Raw genomic sequence first — 7,082 nt, 5'->3', positions numbered from 1 at the left:
ATTACTATAGTCTATCCAGGATGACTCACACCACTAGGGTTATTACTATAGTCTATCCAGGATGACTCACACCACTAGGGTTATTACTATAGTATATCCAGGATGACTCACACCACTAGGGTTATTACTATAGTCTATCCAGGATGACTCACACCACTAGGGTTATTACTATAGTATATCCAGGATGACTCACACCACTAGGGTTATTACTATAGTCTATCCAGGATGACTCACACCACTAGGGTTATTACTATAGTCTATCCAGGATGACTCACACCACTAGGGTTATTACTATAGTCTATCCAGGATGACTCACACCACTAGGGTTATTACTATAGTCTATCCAGGATGACTCACACCACTAGGGTTATTACTATAGTCTATCCAGGATGACTCACACCACTAGGGTTATTACTATAGTCTATCCAGGATGACTCACACCACTAGGGTTATTACTATAGTCTATCCAGGATGACTCACACCACTAGGGTTATTACTATAGTCTATCCAGGATGACTCACACCACTAGGGTTATTACTATAGTCTATACGGGATGACTCACACCACTAGGGTTATTATTATAGTCTATCCAGGATGACTCACACCACTAGGGTTATTACTATAGTCTATCCAGGATGACTCACACCACTAGGGTTATTACTATAGTCTATCCAGGATGACTCACACCACTAGGGTTATTACTATAGTCTATCCAGGATGACTCACACCACTAGGGTTATTACTATAGTCTATCCAGGATGACTCACACCACTAGGGTTATTACTATAGTCTATACGGGATGACTCACACCACTAGGGTTATTACTATAGTCTATCCGGGATGACTCACACCACTAGGGTTATTACTATAGTCTATCCAGGATGACTCACACCACTAGGGTTATTACTATAGTCTATCCAGGATGACTCACACCACTAGGGTTATTACTATAGTCTATCCAGGATGACTCACACCACTAGGGTTATTACTATAGTCTATCCAGGATGACTCACACCACTAGGGTTATTACTATAGTCTATCCAGGATGACTCACACCACTAGGGTTATTACTATAGTCTATCCAGGATGACTCACACCACTAGGGTTATTACTATAGTCTATTCGGGATGACTCACACCACTAGGGTTATTACTATAGTCTATCCGGGATGACTCACACCACTAGGGTTATTACTATAGTCTATCCAGGATGACTCACACCACTAGGGTTATTACTATAGTCTATCCAGGATGACTCACACCACTAGGGTTATTACTATAGTCTATCCGGGATGACTCACACCACTAGGGTTATTACTATAGTCTATCCAGGATGACTCACACCACTAGGGTTATTACTATAGTCTATCCAGGATGACTCACACCACTAGGGTTATTACTATAGTCTATCCAGGATGACTCACACCACTAGGGTTATTACTATAGTCTATCCAGGATGACTCACACCACTAGGGTTATTACTATAGTCTATCCAGGATGACTCACACCACTAGGGTTATTACTATAGTCTATCCAGGATGACTCACACCACTAGGGTTATTACTATAGTCTATCCGGGATGACTCACACCACTAGGGTTATTACTATAGTCTATCCAGGATGACTCACACCACTAGGGTTATTACTATAGTCTATCCAGGATGACTCACACCACTAGGGTTATTACTATAGTCTATCCAGGATGACTCACACCACTAGGGTTATTACTATAGTATATCCAGGATGACTCACACCACTAGGGTTATTACTATAGTATATCCAGGATTACTCACACCACTAGGGTTATTACTATAGTCTATCCGGGATGACTCACACCACTAGGGTTATTACTATAGTCTATCCAGGATGACTCACACCACTAGGGTTATTACTATAGTCTATCCAGGATGACTCACACCACTAGGGTTATTACTATAGTCTATCCAGGATGACTCACACCACTAGGGTTATTACTATAGTCTATCCGGGATGAATCACACCACTAGGGTTATTACTATAGTCTATCCGGATGACTCACACCACTAGGGTTATTACTATAGTCTATCCAGGATGACTCACACCACTAGGGTTATTACTATAGTCTATCCAGGATGACACACACCACTAGGGTTATTACTATAGTCTATCCAGGATGACTCACACCACTAGGGTTATTACTATAGTCTATCCAGGATGACTCACACCACTAGGGTTATTACTATAGTCTATCCAGGATGACTCACACCACTAGGGTTATTACTATAGTCTATCCGGGATGACTCACACCACTAGGGTTATTACTATAGTCTATCCAGGATGACTCACACCACTAGGGTTATTACTATAGTCTATCCAGGATGACACACACCACTAGGGTTATTACTATAGTCTATCCAGGATGACTCACACCACTAGGGTTATTACTATAGTCTATCCAGGATGACTCACACCACTAGGGTTATTACTATAGTCTATCCAGGATGACTCACACCACTAGGGTTATTACTATAGTCTATCCAGGATGACTCACACCACTAGGGTTATTACTATAGTCTATCCAGGATGACTCACACCACTAGGGTTATTACTATAGTCTATCCAGGATGACTCACACCACTAGGGTTATTACTATAGTCTATACGGGATGACTCACACCACTAGGGTTATTACTATAGTCTATCCGGATGACTCACACCACTAGGGTTATTACTATAGTCTATCCAGGATGACTCACACCACTAGGGTTATTACTATAGTCTATCCAGGATGACTCACACCACTAGGGTTATTACTATAGTCTATCCAGGATGACTCACACCACTAGGGTTATTACTATAGTATATCCAGGATGAATCACACCACTAGGGTTATTACTATAGTATATCCAGGATGACTCACACCACTAGGGTTATTACTATAGTCTATCCAGGATGACTCACACCACTAGGGTTATTACTATAGTCTATCCAGGATGACTCACACCACTAGGGTTATTACTATAGTCTATCCAGGATGACTCACACCACTAGGGTTATTACTATAGTATATCCAGGATGACTCACACCACTAGGGTTATTACTATAGTCTATCCAGGATGACTCACACCACTAGGGTTATTACTATAGTCTATCCAGGATGACTCACACCACTAGGGTTATTACTATAGTCTATCCAGGATGACTCACACCACTAGGGTTATTACTATAGTCTATCCAGGATGACTCACACCACTAGGGTTATTACTATAGTCTATCCAGGATGACTCACACCACTAGGGTTATTACTATAGTCTATCCAGGATGACTCACACCACTAGGGTTATTACTATAGTCTATCCAGGATGACTCACACCACTAGGGTTATTACTATAGTCTATCCAGGATGACTCACACCACTAGGGTTATTACTATAGTCTATCCAGGATGACTCACACCACTAGGGTTATTACTATAGTCTATCCAGGATGACTCACACCACTAGGGTTATTACTATAGTCTATCCAGGATGACTCACACCACTAGGGTTATTACTAGTCTATCCAGGATGACTCACACCACTAGGGTTATTACTATAGTCTATCCAGGATGACTCACACCACTAGGGTTATTACTATAGTCTATCCAGGATGACTCACACCACTAGGGTTATTACTATAGTCTATCCAGGATGACTCACACCACTAGGGTTATTACTATAGTCTATCCAGATGACTCACACCACTAGGGTTATTACTATAGTCTATCCGGGATGACTCACACCACTAGGGTTATTACTATAGTCTATCCAGGATGACTCACACCACTAGGGTTATTACTATAGTCTATCCAGGATGACTCACACCACTAGGGTTATTACTATAGTCTATCCAGGATGACTCACACCACTAGGGTTATTACTATAGTCTATCCAGGATGACTCACACCACTAGGGTTATTACTATAGTCTATCCAGGATGACTCACACCACTAGGGTTATTACTATAGTCTATCCAGGATGACTCACACCACTAGGGTTATTACTATAGTCTATCCAGGATGACTCACACCACTAGGGTTATTACTATAGTCTATCCAGGATGACTCACACCACTAGGGTTATTACTATAGTCTATCCAGGATGACTCACACCACTAGGGTTATTACTATAGTCTATCCAGGATGACTCACACCACTAGGGTTATTACTATAGTCTATCCAGGATGACTCACACCACTAGGGTTATTACTATAGTCTATCCAGGATGACTCGCACCACTAGGGTTATTACTATAGTCTATCCAGGATGACTCACACCACTAGGGTTATTACTATAGTCTATCCAGGATGACTCACACCACTAGGGTTATTACTATAGTCTATCCAGGATGACTCGCACCACTAGGGTTATTACTATAGTCTATCCAGGATGACTCACACCACTAGGGTTATTACTATAGTCTATCCAGGATGACTCACACCACTAGGGTTATTACTATAGTCTATCCAGGATGACTCACACCACTAGGGTTATTACTATAGTCTATCCAGGATGACTCGCACCACTAGGGTTATTACTATAGTCTATCCAGGATGACTCGCACCACTAGGGTTATTACTATAGTCTATCCAGGATGACTCACACCACTAGGGTTATTACTATAGTCTATCCAGGATGACTCACACCACTAGGGTTATTACTATAGTCTATCCAGGATGACTCACACCACTAGGGTTATTACTATAGTCTATCCAGGATGACTCACACCACTAGGGTTATTACTATAGTCTATCCAGGATGACTCCCACCACTAGGGTTATTACTATAGTCTATCCAGGATGACTCACACCACTAGGGGTTATTACTATAGTCTATCCAGGATGACTCACACCACTAGGGTTATTACTATAGTCTATCCAGGATGACTCATACCACTAGGGTTATTACTATAGTCTATCCAGGATGACTCACACCACTAGGGTTATTACTATAGTCTATCCAGGATGACTCACACCACTAGGGTTATTACTATAGTCTATCCAGGATGACTCACACCACTAGGGTTATTACTATAGTCTATCCAGGATGACTCACACCACTAGGGTTATTACTATAGTCTATCCAGGATGACTCACACCACTAGGGTTATTACTATAGTCTATCCAGGATGACTCACACCACTAGGGTTATTACTATAGTCTATCCAGGATGACTCACACCACTAGGGTTATTACTATAGTCTATCCAGGATGACTCACACCACTAGGGTTGGTGATATAGTCTATCCAGGATGACTCGCACCACTAGGGTTATTACTATAGTCTATCCGGGATGACTCACACCACTAGGGTTGGTGATATAGTCTATCCAGGATGACTCACACCACTAGGGTTATTACTATAGTCTATCCAGGATGACTCACACCACTAGGGTTATTACTATAGTCTATCCAGGATGACTCACACCACTAGGGTTATTACTATAGTCTATCCAGGATGACTCACACCACTAGGGTTATTACTATAGTCTATCCAGGATGACTCACACCACTAGGGTTATTACTATAGTCTATCCAGGATGACTCACACCACTAGGGGTTATTACTATAGTCTATCCGGGATGACTCACACCACTAGGGTTATTACTATAGTCTATCCGGGATGACTCACACCACTAGGGTTATTACTATAGTCTATCCAGGATGACTCACACCACTAGGGTTATTACTATAGTCTATCCAGGATGACTCGCACCACTAGGGTTATTACTATAGTCTATCCGGGATGACTCACACCACTAGGGTTATTACTATAGTCTATCCAGGATGACTCACACCACTAGGGTTATTACTATAGTCTATCCAGGATGACTCACACCACTAGGGTTATTACTATAGTCTATCCAGGATGACTCACACCACTAGGATTATTACTATAGTCTATCCAGGATGACTCACACCACTAGAGTTATTACTATAGTCTATCCAGGATGACTCACACCACTAGGGTTATTACTATAGTCTATCCAGGATGACTCACACCACTAGGGTTATTACTATAGTCTATCCAGGATGACTCACACCACTAGGGTTATTACTATAGTCTATCCAGGATGACTCACACCACTAGGGTTATTACTATAGTCTATCCGGGATGACTCACACCACTAGGGTTATTACTATAGTCTATCAAGGATGACTCACACCACTAGGGTTATTACTATAGTCTATCCAGGATGACTCGCACCACTAGGGTTATTACTATAGTCTATCCAGGATGACTCACACCACTAGGGTTATTACTATAGTCTATCCAGGATGACTCACACCACTAGGGTTATTACTATAGTCTATCCAGGATGACTCGCACCACTAGGGTTATTACTATAGTCTATCTGAGATGACTCACACCACTAGGGTTATTACTATAGTCTATCCAGGATGACTCACACCACTAGGGTTATTACTATAGTCTATCCAGGATGACTCACACCACTAGGGTTATTACTATAGTCTATCCAGGATGACTCACACCACTAGGATTATTACTATAGTCTATCCAGGATGACTCACACCACTAGGGTTATTACTATAGTCTATCCAGGATGACTCACACCACTAGGGTTATTACTATAGTCTATCCAGGATGACTCACACCACTAGGGTTATTACTATAGTCTATCCAGGATGACTCACACCACTAGGGTTATTACTATAGTCTATCCGGGATGACTCACACCACTAGGGTTATTACTATAGTCTATCCAGGATGACTCACACCACTAGGGTTATTACTATAGTCTATCCAGGATGACTCACACCACTAGGGTTATTACTATAGTCTATCCAGGATGACTCGCACCACTAGGGTTATTACTATAGTCTATCCAGGATGACTCACACCACTAGGGTTATTACTATAGTCTATCCAGGATGACTCACACCACTAGGGTTATTACTATAGTCTATCCAGGATGACTCACACCACTAGGGTTATTACTATAGTCTATCCAGGATGACTCACACCACTAGGGTTATTACTATAGTCTATCCAGGATGACTCACACCACTAGGGTTATTACTATAGTCTATCCAGGATGACTCACACCA

Source organism: Coregonus lavaretus, assembly GCF_964263955.1.
Source record: "Coregonus lavaretus genome assembly, contig: HAP1_SCAFFOLD_4828, whole genome shotgun sequence".
Classification (NCBI taxonomy): Eukaryota; Metazoa; Chordata; class Actinopteri; order Salmoniformes; family Salmonidae; genus Coregonus; species Coregonus lavaretus.
The sequence above is the reverse complement of the archived record's forward strand: the minus strand, read 5'-3'. Positions refer to the sequence as shown.